Genomic DNA, 18,884 nt, shown 5'->3' with positions numbered 1-18,884 from the left:
AGGACAGGGAGCTGGTTTTGCTTGTAGAGAGAGGACAGAGATGGGGAGAGTATGGGAAAAGCACCCCTCCAAAAGCAGCTGGAGAGAGAAGAAAGAGAGGAGACAGCCACAAGGACTGAAGTAAAAAGGGAGAAAGGAGAAAAGGGAAGGAGTGCAGAGTCTGAAATTCCACAACTCCATACCTGGTGGTGCTCTGGTGGGAAGGGCAAATCCCCAAGAGCAGAGAGCAATGTCCAAGGGGTTCGCAGGCCACATGGGGAGAGGCATTGGTAGGACATTTGCTAGAGGTTTTGTGGCCACCCCACAGGCAAAGGTCTCAGCGGACCCCAGAGAATAGCCAGATTCACTGGTGTTGGAGTGAGGACGTTAAGGGTGAAGACTGGTGCCAGATGTATGTTGTGATTTGCCGTAGTCCCTGAGATGCGGCTGATACACGATTGTGCGAACTTTTTCTGGAGCAGGCTGGCACCCAGCCTCAGTCTCTGGGCATTAGCAGCAGCACGGTCCTGCGAATGTTCCTGGGGCTGGGCCGGCACCTGGCCATTACTCGGTGAGACCCTCCACCAGAGGATCTGAGCTGGTCAAAGCCACAGTCCCTCAGAAGTGAGGGGTCGGGAAACACAGCCCCATTTGAGATAAAATTCAGGAGGGAGGTGCCACCTGGCAGCCTGATGGCTTGGTCACAGGCAGTGTAGAAGCAGGGAGTGGATGGAAGCTGGAGACAAGGTGTGCTTGATTGCTGGTCAGGGAGAGCCACAGAGACTGGGTAGATGGGAAGTCTTAGCCTCAGCAATCAGACAACACAAAGAAATAAAAGGCATCCAAATGGCCAGAAGGAAGACAAACTTTCACTTTTCACAGATGAAATTATATTCCATATGAAAAACCCAAAAGATTCCACCAATAAAACTCCTAGAACTCATCCATGAATTCGGCAAAGTGGCAGGATATAAAATCAATGCACAGAAATTGGTTGCATTTCTATACACCAACAATGAAGCAACAGAAAGAGAAATCAAGGAATCAATCCCATTTACAATTGCACCAAAAACCATAGAATACCTAGGAATAAATCTAACCAAAGAGGTGAAAAATCTATACACTGAAAACTACAGAAAGCTTATGAAAGAAATTGAAGAAGACAAAAAAAAAATGGAAAAATATTCCATGCTCCTGGATTGGAAGAAGAAACAATGTTAAAAGGTCGATACTACCCAAAGCAATCTACATATTCAATGCAATCCCTATCAAAATAACACAAGCATTCTTAACAGAGCTGGAACAAACAATCCTAAAATTTGTATGGAACCACAAAAGACTCCAAATAGCCAAAGCAATCTTGATAAAGAAAACCGAACCTGGAAGCAACACATTCCTGGACTTCAAGATGTATTACAAAGCTGTAATCATCAAGACAGTGTAATACTGGCACAAAAGCAGACACTCAGATCCATGGACAGAATAGAGAACCCAGAAATGGTTCCACAAATGTAGGGCCAACTAATCTTTGACACAGCAGGAAAGAATATCCAATGGAATAAAGACAGTCTCTTCAGCAAATGGTGCTGGGAAAACTGGATGGTGACATGCAGAAAAATGAACCTGGACCACTTTCTTACACCATACACAAAAATAAACTCAAAATGGATGAAAGACCTAAATGTAAGACAGGAAGCCATCAAAATCCTCAAGGAGAAAGCAGGCAAAAACCTTTTTGACCTCAGCCGCATCAACTTCTTACTCAACGCGTCTCCAGAGGCAAGGGAAACAAAAGCAAAAATGAACTATTGGGACCTCGTCAAGATAAAAATCTTCTGCACGGCGAAGGAAAAAATTAGCCAAACTGAAAGGCAACTGACAGAATGGGAGAACATATTTGCAAATGACATATCAGATAAAGGGTTAGTATACAAAATCTATAAAGAACTTACCAAACTCCACACCCAAAATACAAATAATCCAGTGAAGAAATGGGCAAAAGACATGAATAGACACTTCTCCAAAGAAGACATCCAAATGGCAAACAGACACATGAAAAAATACTCAACATCATTCATCATCAGGGGAATACAAATCAAAACCACACTGAGATACCACCTCACACTTGTCAGAATGGCTAACATTAGCAACTCAGGCAAAAACAGATGTTGGCGAGGATGCAGAGAAAGAGGATCTCTTTTGCACTGCTGGTGGGAATGCAAGCTGGTGCAGCCACTCTGGAAAACAGTACGGAGGTTCCTCAAAAAATTAAAAATAGAACTACCCTATGACCCACCAATTGCACTACTAGGTATTTATCCAAGGGATAAGGTGTGCTGTTTTGAATGGGCACATGCACCCCAATGTTTATAGCAGCACTATAGACAATAGCCAAAGTATGGAGAGACCCCAGATTTCCATCGACGGATGAATGGATAAAGGATAAAGATGTGGTATATATATATATATATATATATATATATATATATATACACACACACACACACACACACACACACACACACTGGAGTATTACTTGGCAATCAAAAAGAATGAAATCTTGCCATTTGCAATCATGTGTATGGAACTAGAGGGTATTATGCTAAGCGAAATTAGTCAGTGAAAGACAAATATTATATGAGTTCACTCATAAGAGGACTTTAAGATACAAAACAGATGAACATAAGGGAAGAGAAGCAAAAAGAATATAAAAACAGGGAGGAGCACAAAACATTAGGGACTCTTAAATATAGAGAACAAATGGAGTGTTGCTAGAGGGGTTGTGGGAGGGGGGATGGTCTAAATGGGTAAGGGGCATTAAGGAATCTACTCCTGAAATCATTGTTGCACTATATGCTAACTAGCTTGGATGTAAATTAAACAACAACAACAAAAAGAGTGTCTGACCCATGTGGGACAATATCACATGGTCTAACTGGAGTCCCAGAAATAAACAAGAGAGAGATAAATGGGGCAGAAGAAATATTGAGGAAGAAATAGCCAACATTTTTCTGAACAAAAATTGATGAAAGACCTAAACCAGATATCCAAGAAAGCTGGTGGGAGTGTAAGCCAACAGAAGGAATAAAATGGAAAAAAAATTAAATCACTTAAATGCCTGATTACCAAAAGAGGTCAGGAAAGGAGAAACAAAATAACAATAACAAAAACAACCAAAATGGATGTTTTATATATAAAACAAATAGCAAGTGATAGACTGAAACCCAACAATTTCAATAATTTTGTTACATGTAAATTGACTAGGCAAGCACTCAACTAAAAAGGCAAATATTGTCAAAATGAATTCTTTTTTTAATGTTATGCTATTAATAAAAGACAAAGTTTAAATTTAATGGTCAACATGGGTTGAAAGTAAAAAGTTGGAGAAATATATACCTTGCAGATACTGATGACAAAAAGGTGATGTGGTCACAGTAATAGAGTACACTCCAAGATATTGCAGAGATACAGAGGACATGTCGCAATGTTCAGAGGATTAATTCCCCAGGAGGACATGACAATCCTAATGTGTGTCCACATAATAACAAAGCTCCAAAACACACGAAACAACAATTAACAAATCAAATAGAAATACACGAATTTACAACTAGAGTTGGAGATCTTAACATTCCTCTCTCAGTGACTGATAGAAAAAGGTAATTTTAAAAATCAGTACAATATAAATAAGTGAATGGAAAATGACACAATTAACCACTTTGATCAAATTGGCATCTATAGAACACTATATCCTGGAAGTGCAAGAATTCTTTTTTGTTTGTTTGTTCTGTTTTTTTTTTTTTTTGTTTTTTTTTTTTTTTTTTTTTTGTCTTAGAAACTTTAAAAGATGTATAGAAAGAGTGTGTAAGAGGAAAGTCTACCTCCCAGAGGCCGGTGTACTGACCAGCAGCCCTTCCCCCTCCCCACCATTTTCAAAATTCTATCTAAATAAGAGACCAGGTTTGGGTTTGTTTCTTTTGGTGCCCAGAAGCATGCTCTATGTATTGTTCTTTGGTGTCCTTGTTGGCGATGTTCCCAGCCCGGCACACTCTTTTCCATTAGATAGTCTACCTAATTAGTGTCCCCATTTGGACTGCTGCTTCCTTCCGCAGTTATAACTGTGCCTGCTTTTGCACACCAACTTGAGTACAGGGGCTGGAATTTGAGAGGGAGAGTATCCGTCTGAGTCCCTGTCTAGCTGAGGTGAAGGTGTTGACCTGGCGTGGTTACTTGGCGGTAAGCAGGTGACAGACAGCCCACACAGACTCAGGCAGGAAGGTTGCTGGACTGTGGATTTGGGACACACATCCCAGTGGCATTGTGTGTGACGAGGAAGTGGCTGGTTTTCCTCCCCACCATGAATTCCTTTAACTCTTGTTAGTTTGGGAAACTATCTCTCCTTCTATTTTGAAGGATAGCCTTGCTGGTTAGAGTGTTCTTGGCTGCAAATTTTTCCCTATTAGCACCTTGAATGCTTCTCATCTGAGAAGTTTCTGCTGAAAAATCCAGATAGCCTTATGGGGTTTTCCTTGGATGTAACTGCTTTCTTTCCTCTTGATGCTTTTAAAATTCTCTCTGTATCCTTAGTGCCATTTTATTTACTGGGTGGCTTGGTGTGGAGCTCTGTGTGTCGGTTTTGTCGGGGGCTCTCTGTGCCTCCTGGATCTGGATTTCTGTTTCCTTCCCCAGATTCAGGAAGTTTTCAGCTTTTATCCCATCAAATAAGTGTTCTGCCCCCTTTTCTCTCTCTTCTCCTGCTGGGACCCCTGTAACGTGACTGTTACGCTTGATAGTGTCGCTGAGTTCCCTAGGTCTATTCTCATCTTGCACAACTTTTTTCATTCTCACCGGCTCTGCTTGATGACTTTCCATTACTCTGTCTGGGCTGCTGCTCCGCCCTTGTCCTCTCTCTTGTTTCCGATTTATTCCAGATGCTCTATTGTTCGTTTCTTTTAGTGAGTTTATCATCTCTTCCTGGTCCTTTTTGGGGGGTTTTATGTCTTTCTGGGTGTTCTCCAGTCTTTCCTCAACTGAAGCCAACATCTTTAGGAGTGTTAAATTCTATCAGGGGACGCCTGGGTGGCTCAGTCGGCTAAGCGTCCGACTTCAGCTCAGGTCATGATCTCACAGTCTGTGAGTCCCAGCCCCGCATTGGGTTCTGTGCTGACAGCTTGGAGCCTGGAACCTGCTTCAGATTCTGTGTCTCCCTCTCTCTCTGCCCCTCCTCTGCTCATGCTCTGTCTCAAAAATAAAAACATTAAAAAAAATTAATTCTATTAGATATAGGACCTGTCTCCATTTTGCTTAAGTCTCTTGCTGTGGTTTTGTTCTGTTCTTTCATTTAGGACTTATTCCTCCATCTCCTCATTTTGTCTACTGCTGTGTCTGTTTCTCTGTTAGGAAAGTCAGCTATGTCTCCCACACTTGAAAGCAGTAACCTTATGAAAAAGAGGTCCTGTAGTGCCCTCTGGTGCAGTGTCCCCTGTTCACCAGAAAATGGCGCTTCAAGGGTGTCCCCTATGTGCATTGCTACAGGGGCATCCTACTGTTGTGGCTGAACTGTGTTCTCCTTCCATCCAGTCAACTGCAGTGGCTCTCTCTGCCTGTTGTGGTCAGGGTCCAGTCCCTGTGTTGTTATTGGGCCAGGCTGGGGCTGCAGTAGATCAGACCAGGAGTTTGCCAGAGATGCGGTAGCTCCAAAGTGCAGGGCACTTCCCCTGTGCTGTCCGGAGAAACTTTTATTGGTTGGCTGGGGCCACAGTCAGACTGGTGTGTACTTTATCTTCCCCTTTCCCAGGGGAAGGACTCACTGTGGTGTGGTGTGGTGTGGCCCCTGTCTGGGCTGCTTGCACACTGCCAGGATTGTGGTGTTGCTTCGATGGGATCTGGCCAAGGGCGTATTAGCCAGGGTGGATCCACAAGGTGCACAGGGGCAGGAGGAGAAGGCTTAGCTCGCTTTGCCCTTGGTGGTCCCCTGCGGGAGGGGCCCTGCAACACCGGGAGGGAGGCAGGCCCCTCACAGTGATGGATCCACAGAAGCACAGCATTGGGCCTTTGTGTGGTGCAAGTTTGGTGGCAGGAACTGGTTCCCTTTGGAATTTTGGCTGGGGAATAGGAGAGGGAAATGGCACTTGACAGCGCCTTTGTTACCCCATGAGCTCTGTCCTTCCGGGGCTCAACAATCTCCCTCCTGTAGGCCCCAGGCATTTTTCAAATTGTGGTTCCAGCTGGTATCCCCATGGGCTCTTTGTCCCACAGTCTCTTTAGAGGGAGTACTCAATGTCCTCTCACCCTTCCCACTGTCAGAGAGCAGAGCTGCTGACTTTTAACATTCCAGATGTTAAGACCTGCTGGCTGTCAGAACTCACACAGCCCAGCCCCTCTGCTTTTGCAAGCCAGACCTCGGGGGCTCTGCCTTGCCTAGTGGGTTGCCCCTCCACCGCCCTGGCTCCCTCCCACCAGTCCGTGTAGCGCACACCGCCTCTCCGCCCTTCCTACCTTCTTCCATGGGCCTCTTGTTTACACTTGGCTCCAGAGAGTCTGTTCTGCTAGTCTTCTGGCGGTTTTCTGGGTTATTTAGGCAGATGTGGGTGGAATCTAAGTGATCAACAGGACGAGGTGAGCCCAGGGTCCTCCTCTGCCACCATCTTCCCAGCAGTCTCAAGAATTCTTTTTAAGAATATGCTCGTGGAGCAGGGCTGCTGGGTGGCTCAGTTGGTTAAGCATCTGACTTCTGCTCAGGTCATGATCTCACAGTTTGTGAGTTCAAGCCCCGATTCGGGCTCTCTGCTGACAGCTCAGAACCTGGAGCCTGCTTCAGATTCTGTGTCTCCCTCTCTCTCTGCCCCTCTCCCACTTGTGCTCTGTCTCATTCTGTCTCTCAAAAAATAAAAAAGAAATATAATTTAAAAAAATTTTAAAAATAATATGCTCATGGAGCATGTGCCAAATTAGACATAAAAATATGTCCCAAAGGATGAAATGTTACACAGGGGCCACGCTTACTTACTCTGGAATTAAATTAGAAATAAATAAATAAACAGTTATTTTACAAATTAAATAGAAAATTCCCCCCAATCTCTTGAAATTAAGCAATAGACTTCTATATAGCCCATGAGTCAGAGAAAAACTCAGAGGAAATTAGACAATTTTTAATCGAAATGATAATGAACACAATATCTCAAAATGCATGAAAGGCAGCTAAAGCACTACTTAGATGTAAATTTATGATATGAATTCCACATATTAGAAAACAAGAGTTTTAAATCAGCTTCCACCTCAGAAGTTAGCAAAAGCAGTTTAAGGCCAAAGCAAATAGAAAAGTAAAGAAATCATAAAGATGAGAGGGTAACAAAAATCAATGGAATAGAAAAACAGAGCAGCCATGAAAAAAATCAGCAAAACCAAAAATTGTTTCTTCGAACACAAATTAATAAAATAACAAGAATGTCAAGAAAACAAAAGAAAATAAAATGCAAATTATCAGGAATGAAATGAAAGTCTGGAATGTCCTACAGATGTTACAATAACAATATTAAAATATTGTGAACAACTCCATGTCAACAGTTTCAATTAATTTATATGATAAAAAATTACCTTACAAAATACAACTTCCCACAATTGCTACAAGAAGAAATAAAAAAATCAAAATAACCTTCTATTTTTTGTAATGGAGTCCATCATTTAAAATCTTCCCACTTTAAACACACACATACAGAAAAAAAGCAAACAAACAAGACTCCAGACCCAAATGGCTTCACTAGTGAATTCTACTAAACATTTCAGAAAGAAATACCAATCTTACACAAACTCTTTCAGAGCACCAAGGAGAAAACATTCTCAACTCATTTTATGAGACTAGTATAACCGTAATACAAAAACCTGACAATAATATTACAGGAAGAGAATTACAGACCAATACCCTCATGAAAAGACACAAAAATCCTTCACAAATATTAGCAATTCAAATCCAGAAATATATGAAATAAGAGAATATATTTGTGACCAAATGGGGTTTATCATAGGGATGCAAGGTTGGCTCAGCACTCAAAAATCAATCAATGTAATTCAATACTTAACACAATAAAGGAACAAAATCATGTAATATTCTCAATAGATTCAGAGAAAGTACTTGATAAAATTTAACAGATGTTCATAATTTTAAAAAGATCCTTAGCAAACAGAGGATAGAAGAGATTGCTTCAACTAAAAAGGAGTATCCATGAGACACACAGCTATCATATATGTGATGAAATATTAATCCTTTGAGCCCTAATACTGGGAACAAGGCAGATATCCTGTCATGTTGTTTCTATATTCTATACTCAAGGTTTAGTAGTCCACTAAAGCAATAAATAAATAAATAAATAAATAAATAAATAAATAATGGATTTGCAAGGCCATCTTTATGTGCAGATGATATGATTATTTTTTTTAAATCCAAAGAAATCCAAAAACTATTTGAATAATTAGTGGATTTAACAAGGTTGCATGATAAAAATTCAATTTAAAATAATCAATAGTTTCTAAGAAGTAACAATAAACAAATGGAAAATGAAATATAACCAAAAGTATACCATTTACAATAGCATTGAAAAAATCAAATATGTGGGAATAAATTTAACAAAAAATGTATGAGACTTCTATACAGAAAAGTATGTAATATTTATAAAAGAAATAAAAGAAGAGCTAAATAAATGGAAAAACATCTTCTGTTCATGAATTAGAAGACTACTACAGATGTTGATCCTCACCCCAGTTGATCTATGGATTCACTGAAGTCCCAGTCAAAATCCTAACAGGATTTGCTATAGAAACTGACAACTTGATTCTAAAATTTATATGGAAGGAACTGGACTAGCCCAGCCAATCTAAAAAGAAAACAAAAAGACTTATGGTACCCGATTTCAAGACTTGATATAAAGCTTCCATTATGACAATGAGAGAGGGAGCCAAGATGACAGAAGAGCATGGAAATTTTTTGCGTGTCTCGTGTCCATGAAATACAGCCAGACCAACACTAAACAATTCTGCACACCTAGAAAACTGATCTGAGGATTAACACAACAATCTGCACAACCTGAACCACAGAATTCAGCAGGTACCTGGCTCAGAGAGGTGAACTGGGGGAGAGAGAAGCTGTGGAGTGCAGGGAGGTGCTTTTGTGTGCAGAAAGAACAGAGACAGGGTGGGGGGAGAGTATGGGAAAAGCACCTCTCCCCAAAAGCAACTGGAGAGAAAGTGGAAAATTGGAAACAGCCACAGGGACTGAACTAAAAAGAGAGAAAGGAGAAAGGAGAGGGTTTAAATTCCATTAAGACTGTAAACAAGGGGAGTGCAAAGTCTGCAACTCTGCAGCTCAATACCTGGCAGCCCTCTGGTGGAGGGGGAATCCCCAGAAGCACAGTGGGGTCCGGGAGGTTCTCAGGCCACACGGGGAAAAGCAATTCCACTGCTGGAAGGACATTTGGTAGAGGCTGTGAGGCCATCTGGTCCTGGCAGACCCCAGAGAATGGCCACATTCGCTGGTGCTGGAACAAGGTCGTTAAGGGTGAAGCCTGGTGCCAGATGTGTGTTGTGATTTTCCATAACCCCTGAGGCGCTGCTGCTACACTATCTCACAAAATTTTTCTGGGGCAGGCTGGCACCTGGTCACAGTCTCGGGGCACTGGCAGCAGCAGGGTCTGTGAATGTCCCTGGGTGCAGCCAGCATTCAGCCATTGCTCAGTGAGACCCACCACAGAGGGTTGGAGCAGGTCAAAGCCAGTACCTCAGAAGGAAGGGGCCGGGGAAAACAGTCGCATCTGAGACAAAGCTCGGGAGAAAGGTACTGCCTGGGGCTTGTTCACAGACAGTGAAAAAGTGGGGAGTGAATGAAAGCTGAAGACAGGGGCGCCTGGGTGGCGCAGTCGGTTGGGCGTCCGACTTCCGCCAGGTCACGATCTCTCAGTCCGTGAGTTCGAGCCCCGCGTCAGGCACTGGGCTGATGGCTCAGAGCCTGGAGCCTGTTTCCGATTCTGTGTCTCCCTCTCTCTCTGCCCCTCCCCCATTCATGTTCTGTCTCTCTCTGTCCCAAAAATAAATAAACGTTGAAAGCTGAAGACAGAGGACAGGTGAACAATTGCTGATCAGGGAGAACAGAGTTCTGATACTAGAGAATGGGTGGCTGGGTGACACCATTTTCACCACTCCCGTGCATGCATATACACCTATAAGTACCACAACAATCCACCTTGATAGGCTAGCAGCACTATCTAGTGGAGAATGGAGCCATTACACTGAGCCCCGCCCAACTTGTCCAACTTGGTTCTTCAAGAACACAAGTCTCAACTCCTGCGTAGTTTATGGACTAGAAAGCACTTCATAGTTTCACTTCTAGGGGAAAACGAAATAATTTCAGTCATATTTCAGTCTGTTAGCAGGTACATCTATTCAATTTTCTTTCTTACTTTTTTTTCTTTTTTCTTTTTTCTTTTTCATTTTATTTTTTGTTGAATACACAAAGAGAAAAAATTCATTTTTATTTTTAATTTTTATTAAAAATATTTTTCTTTAATTTTTTTATTGTATTTGTTTACTTTTGTGTAAATTTTTTCAAATTCTAGTTTACTCTTATCATTTGATTTTAGTCTATTTCACTGTATTCCTTTTTTCAAATTTTCAAATGATTTTTTTTCTTCTTTACTCTTTTCTCTGTCAAGCCACTTTCAACACCCAGACCAAAACACACCTAGGATCTAGCATCATTTATTCATTTTGTGTGTGTGTGTTCTTAATTTTTTAATTTTAATATTTTTTAATTTTAATTTTTTAATTTTAATTTTTTCTACCTCATTAATTCCTTTTCTCCTTTCAAAATGACAAAACAAAGAAATTCACCACAAAAGAAAGGGCAGGAAGAAACGATAGCCAGGGACTTAACCAACACAGATACACGCAAGATGTCTGAACCAGAATTTAGAATCATGATAATAAAAATACTAGCTGGAGTCAAAAATAGATTAGAATCCCTTTCTGTGGAGATAAAAGAAGTAAAAACTAGTCGGAATGAAATAAAAAATGTTATAACTGAGCTGCAATCATGACTGGATGCCACAGCAGCAAGGATGGATGAGGCAGAACAGAGAATCAGCGATATAGAGTACAAACTTATAGAGAATAACGAAGCAGAAAAAAAGAGGGACGTTAAGGTAAAAGAGCACGATTTAAGATTTAGAGAAATCAGTGACTCATTAAAAGCGAACAACATCAGAATCATAGGGGTCCCTGAAGAGAAAGAGAGAGAAATAGGGGTAGAAAGGTTATGTGAGCAAATCACAGTGGAAAAGTTTCCTAACCTGGGGAAAGACACAGACATCAAAATCCAGGAAGCACAGAGGACTCCCATTAGATTCAACAAAAACCGACCATCAACAAGGCATATCATAGTCAAATTCACAAAATACTCAGGCAAGGAAGAATCATGAAAGCATCAAGGGGGGAAAAGTCCTTAACCTACAAGGGAAGACAGATCCAGTTTGCAGCAGACCTATCCACAGAAACTTGGCAGGCCAGAAAGGAATGGCAGGATATATTCAATGTGCTGAATAGGAAAACTATGCAGCCAAGAATTGTTTATCCAGCAAGGCTGTCATTCAAAATAGAAGGAGAGATAAAAAGTTTACCAGGCAAGCAAAAGTTAAAGGAGTTTGTGACCACTAAACCAGACCTGCAAGAAATTTTAGGAGGGACTCCCTGAGGGGAGAAAAGATTAAAATATAAATACATACATACATACATACATACCAAAAGCAACAAAGATTATAAAGGACCAGAGAACACCACCAGAAACTCCAACTCTACAGCAACATAATGGCAATAAATTCATATCTTTCAGTACTCACTCTAAACGTCAATGGACTCAATGCTCCAATCAAAAGACATAGGGTAACAGAATGCATAAGAAAACAAGATCCATCTATATGCTGTTTACAAGAGACCCACTTTAGACCTAACGACACCTTTAGATTGAAAGTAAAGGAATGGAGAAACATCTATCATGCTAATGGTCAACAAAAGAAAGCCGGAGTAGCCATACTTATATCAGACAATCTAGACTTTAAAATAAAGACTGTACCAAGAGATGCAGAAGGACATTATATCATAATCAAGGGGTCTGTCCACCAAGAAGACCTAACAATTGTAAACATTTATGTGCCAAATGTGAGAGCACCCAAATGTATAAATCAATTAATCACAAAATAAAGAAACTTATCAATAGTAATACCATAATAGTAGGAGACTTCAACACCCCACTCACAGCAATGGACAGATCATCTAATCAAAAAATCAACAAGGAAACAATGGCTTTGAATGACACACTGGACCAGATGGATTTAATAGATATATTCAGAACATTTCATCCTAAAGCAGCGGAATATACATTCTTCTCCAGTGCATATGGAATGTTCTCCAGAATAGACCACATACTGGGACACAAATCATCCCTTAGCAAGTACAAAAAATCAAGATCATACTGTGCATAATTTCAGACCACAATGCTATGAAACTTGAAATAAACCACAAGAAAAAATTTAGAAAGGTAACAAATACTTGGAGACTGAAGAACATCCTACTAAAGAACAAATGGGCTAACTAAGAAGTTAAAGAGGAAATTAAAAATTATATGGAATCCAATGAAAATGATAACACCGCAACCGAAAACCTCTGGGACTCAGCAAAGGGGGTCATAAGAGGAAAGAATATAGCAATCCAGGCCTTCCTAAAGAAGGAAGAAAGATCTCAGATACACAACCTAACCTTATGCCTTAAAGAGCTGGAAAAAGAACAGCAAATAAAACCCCAAAACAGCAGAAGACTGGAAATAATAAAGATTAGAGCAGAAATTAATGCTATCAAAACCGAAAAAAAAAAAAAAACAGTAGAACAGATCAATGAAACCAGAAGCTAGTTCTTTGAAAGAATTAACAAAATTGATAAACTACTAGCCAGTTTGATCAAAAAAAAAGGAAAAGACCCCAAATAAATAAAATCAAGAATGAAAGAGGAGAGATCACAACCAACACAACAGAAATAAAAACAATAAGAGAATATTATGAGCAATTATATGCCAATATAATGGGCAATCTGGGAGAAATGGACCAATTCCTAGAAACATACACACTACCAAAACTGAAACAAGAAGAAATAGAAAATTTGAACAGACCCATAACCAGTAAGGAAATTGAATTCATAATCAAAAATCTGCCAAAAAACAAGAGTTCAGGGCCAGATGGTTTTCCAGGGGAATTCTACCAAACATTTAAGGAAGAGTTAACACCTATTCTCTTGAAGCTGGTCCAAAAAATAGAAATGGAAGGAAAACTTCCAAACTCGTACTATGAAGCCATCATTACCTTGATTCCAAAACAAGACAGAGACCCCCCCCACTAAAAAGGAGAACTATAGACAAATTTCCCTGATGAACATGGATGCAAAAATCTTCAATGAAATATCAGCCAACCGGATCCAACAATACATTAGAAAAATTATTCACGATGACCAAGTGAGATTTATACCTGGGATGCAGGGCTGGTTCAATATCCGCAAAACAATTAACGTGATTCATCACATCAATAAAAGAAAGGACCAGAACCATATGATCCTCTCAATAGATGCAGAGAAAGCATTTGACAAAATACAGCATCCTTTCTTGATAAAAACCTTCAAGAAGGTAGGGATAGAAGGAACATACCTCAAAATCATAAGAGCCATATATGGACCACCCAATGCTAATATCATCCTCAATGGGGAAACACAGAGAGCTTTCCCCCTAAGGTCAAGAACAAGACAGAGATGTCCACTCTCGCCACAGTTATTCAACATAGTATTGGAAGTCTTAGCCTCTGCAATCAGACAACACAAAGAAATAAAAGGCATCCAAATTGGCCAGGAGGAAGTCAAACTTTCACTCTTCACAGATGACATGATACTCTATATGGAAAACCCTAAAGATTCCACCAAAAACCTGCTAGAACTGATTCATGAATTCAGCAAAGTGGCAGGATATGAAATCAATGCACAGAAATCGGTTGCATTTCTATACACCAACAATGAAGCAACAGAAAGAGAAATCAAGGAATCAATCCCATTTACAATTGCACCAAAAACCATAAAATACCTAAGAATAAATCTAACCAAAGAGGTAAAAAATCTATACACTGAAAACTACAGAAAGCTTATGAAAGAAATTGAAGAAGACACAAAGAAATGGAAAAAAGATTCCATGCTCCTGGATAGGAAGAACAAATATTGTTAAAATGTTGATACTACCCAAAGCAATCTACAAATTCAATGCAATCCCTATGAAAATAACACCAGCATTCTTCACAGAGCTAGAATAAACAATCCTAAAATTTGTATGGAACCGGAAAATAATGGAACCCGAATAGCCAAAGCAATATTAAAATTTGTATGGAACCAGAAAATAATGGGACCCGAATAGCCAAAGCAATATTAAAAAAGAAAAACAAAGAAGGAGGCATCATAATCCTGGACTTCAAGCTATACTACAAAGCTGTAATCATCAAGACAGTATGGTACTGACACAAGAACAGACACTCAGATCAATGGAACAGAATAGAGAACCCAGAAATGGACCCACAAACGTATGACCAACTAATCTTTGACAAAGCAGGAAAGACTATCCAATGGAATAAAGACAGTCTCTTCAGCAAGTGGTGCTGGGAAAACTGGACAGTGACATGCAGAAGAATAAACCTGGATCACTTTCTTACACCATACACAAAAATAAACTCAAAATGGATGAAAGACATAAATGTAAGATAGGAATCCATCAAAATCCTCAAGGAGAAAGCAGGCAAAAACCTCTTTGACCTCAGCTGCAGCAACCTCTCACTCAACACGTCTCCGGAGGCAGGGGAAATAAAAACAAAAATGAACTACTGGGACCACATCAAAATAAAAAGCTTCTGCACAACAAAGGAAACAATCAGAAAAACTAAAAGGCAACTGACAGAAAGGGAGAAGATATTTGCAAACAACATATCAGATAAATGGTTAATATCCAAAATCTATAAAGAACTTATCTAACTCAACACCCAAAAAACAAATAATCCAGTGAAGAAATGGGCAAAAGACATAAATAGACACTTCTACAAAGAAGACATCCAGACGGCCAGCCGACACATGAAAAAATGCTCAACATCACTCATCATCAGGGAAATACAAATCAAAACCACAATGAGATACCACCTCACACCTGTCAGAATGGCTAACATTAACAACTCAGGCAACAACAGATGTTGTCAAGGATGTGGAGAAAGAGGATCTCTTTTGCATTGTTGGTGGCAATGCAAACTGGTGCAGCCACTCTGGAAGACAGTATGGAGGTTCATCAAAAAACTAAAAATAGAACCACCCTATGACCCAGCAACTGCACTACTAGGTATTTATCCAAGGAATACAGGTGTGCTGTTTTTAATGGGCACATGCACCCCAATGTTTATAGCAGTGCTATTGACAATAGCCAAAGTATGGAAAGAGCCCAAATGTCCATCGATGGATGAACGGATAAAGAAGATGTGGTATACACACACACACACACAAACACACACACACACACACACACACACACACACACACACACACAATGGAGTATTACTTGGCAATCAAAAAGAATGAAATCTTGCCATTTGTGCAACTATGTGGATGGAACTGGAGAGTATCTTGCTAAGTGAGATTAGTCAGTCAGAGAAAGACAAATATCATATGACGTCACTCATATGAGGACTTTAAGACACAGAACAGATGACCAAAAGGGAAGGAAAGCAAAAATAATATAAAAACAAGGAGGGGGACAAAACAGAAGAGACTCTTAAATATGGAGAACAAACAGAGGGTTACTGGAGTGGGTATGGGGGGGATGGGCTAAATGGGTAAGGGGCATTAAGGAATCTATTCCTGAAATCATTGTTGCACTATATGCTAACTAATTTGGATGTAAATTTAAACACACACACACACACACACACACACACACACACAGATATCACTACACATGTACTAGAAGCAGCTAAAATGACAAAGATTGACAACACCAAGTTTCGGCAAGGATGTGTAATCCCAGGAGGTCTATAGATTTCAGATTGGTGCAATTTGAAAATCTATTTGCCACTATTGACCAAAGTTAAAGGTAAATACCCAGCAATTTATCTTCTTAGGTATACACCCAATACGAATGTGTGCATTTGTGCACCACAACATATGTACAGGAATTTCTACAGCAGAATTATTTGTAAAAGTCCCAAACTGGAAATAAACCAAATGCCCATCAATATGTAAACTGTACATTCCTTCAAAGGCATACTCCATTGCAATGAAAATGAGTAAGCTACAACTCAAGAAACATGGATGAACCAAACAAATATAATACTGAACATAAGAAGTCATACCAAAGGACTATATGCAGTATAATTTGGTTTATACAAAATTCAAAGCAAGCAAAGCAAAACTCAAGTATTTAGGGATGAACACTTAGGAGATTACAGCTGGCAAATGCCAAGGGAGTTTCTAGGGTGCTGGTACTACTCTCTTCTTGACCTAAGTGGTGGTTACATATTAAAATGATTCATTAAGCTGTATCTATATCTTATGCATTTCACTGTACTCATGTTATAGTTTACAATTAAGAAGACTAGAAGGAAGAGCTACCATTTCCCTTCAAAAAAAAAGCTCCCATTATGAAGACTGTGTGATATTCACCTAAGAATAGAAAATAGGGGCACCTGGATGGCTCAGTCAGCTAAGCGTCTGACTTCAGCTCAGATCAAGATCTTACGGTTCACGAGTTTGAGCCCCACATCAGGCTCTGGGCTGACAGCTCAGAGCCTGGAGCCTGCTTTGGATTCTGTGTCTCCATCTGTCTCTGTTCCTCTCCTGCTCTCTCTCTCTCTCTCTCTCTCTGTCTCTGTCTCTGTCTCTGTCTCAAAAATAAATAAACATTAAAAAAAACTTTAAATAAAAAAAAAGGAAAAGAAAATAGATCAACAAAACATAAAAAAAAGAAGTTCAGAAATAGACCCATACAAAATAGCTAAAAAAATTAACTCTGGCTTTTACTTCACATTATTCTTAAAAATTTATTCAAGATGGATCATAAACTAAAAGCTAAAACTAAAAATATTCTAGAAGGAAAAGCAGGATAATATTTTTCACAAACTTAGGATTAGACAAGTCACAAAAGCATCAAACATAAAAGAAAAAAATGATAAGTTATACCCCATCAAAATTAAAATCCTCTTATTCATCAAAAGACACTATCCCAAAGAAAGAAAGAAAGAAAGAAAGAAAGAAAGAAAGAAAGAAAGAAGATAAGCCACAGACTGAGAGATGATAATTGGGCTATGTATTAGACCAAAAAAAAAAACTTATCTCCAAAATATATAAAGAGCTCTTACAAATCAATAAGAAAAGACAAGCAACCAATTATTTTAAATGAGTAAAAGAGTCCATATAAATTGCCAGTAAGTGTATGAAGAGGTGATCAACACCAGGGAAATGCAGTGATGCCACCTTACACCTACTGCAGGGGCTACCACCAAGAAGATCAACAAATACAAATGCTGATGAAGACGTGGAGCAACTGAAACTCTTATACGTTAGTGGTCAGGGGGCACATGGCACAGAAGGCTTGGGTAAACTGATTGGCATTTTCTTTTGAAGTTAAAACTCATATCTGCCCACACCTGAGAATTTAACTAGGAGAAACTAAAAGTAGCCTCACAAGAAAACTTCCATAAGAATGTTCACAGCAATTTTATTGATAATAGCCCAGAGCTGAAAATAAAAATGTGCATCCACAGGAGAATAGATAAATACATTTGATATATTTAAACAAGGGAATTCCCAGAAAAACTGAAGGGAAAAACCACTGATTCATGTATGAAAAAACAGGGCTTAAACAAATGAAACCAACTCCTGAAATGAGTATTTCACTGTATGTTGGCTAACTAAAACTTAAATAAATAAATATATATATATATATATATATATATATATACAGCAAGTGCCATGGCAATATATATACATATATATTATATACATATAATATATATTAAGCATATATATTTTTAAACATATATAAACACATACATATATATACATATATTTAAACAAAAGAAACCAGACTTTCAGGAGCAGGCAAAACAAGTCTATGGTGTTAGAGATCAAAACTGGCTCCCTTGACTGCAGAGGGTTGGAGGCAACTTTCAGCGCCGATGGAAACAGTCCATATCCTGGTTTGGGTGGTCGTTAGCGGGAGTACTCATTTGGAAAACTACTGAACTTCACGCTGAAACTCTGTTTATTTCACTCTACTTGAAGTCTGCCTCAATTTTAAAATAAATAATTAAAAACATTTTAAAGAGAGAGAGTGTGAGAGAAGCACTGGAGGCAGGGTATACAGAAAAGTCAGAGTGCTTTGCTGTAAGTAGGACCAGAGAAATAGGAAGGTAACTGATGAAGCCAGGGTGAGGAAGACACCTTTGTTATTTTTAAGGTGACAGAAATGACAGCACAGTCAAATGCTTATAGGAATGATCCAGGAGAGAAGTAAGCATTGCTAGAGTGATTTCCTTCAGCAGACAGAGGAAGAAGTGGGATTGACTTTAAGAGCGAACCCGGATGGACCACCCTATGGCATGGGGCAGGAGGGTAAGAGTGTGGGGCCCGGTGACAGGTAGGGCCCATGGGTGATCTTTTCTGATTGTTTCCTGTGTCTCAGTGAAGTAGGAAGCGAGGCTCTCATCTGAGAGTGAAGACACTGTAGGAGGTGGGGGAAGTTTGCAAGGAAAGGTTATGAAATGGTCACACAGGGTATGGACAGGGAATGGTCTACAGCAAGAGTCAAC

Source organism: Leopardus geoffroyi, chromosome C1 (genome assembly GCF_018350155.1).
Source record: "Leopardus geoffroyi isolate Oge1 chromosome C1, O.geoffroyi_Oge1_pat1.0, whole genome shotgun sequence".
NCBI lineage: Eukaryota > Metazoa > Chordata > Mammalia > Carnivora > Felidae > Leopardus > Leopardus geoffroyi.
This window is presented reverse-complemented; position numbering follows the sequence as displayed.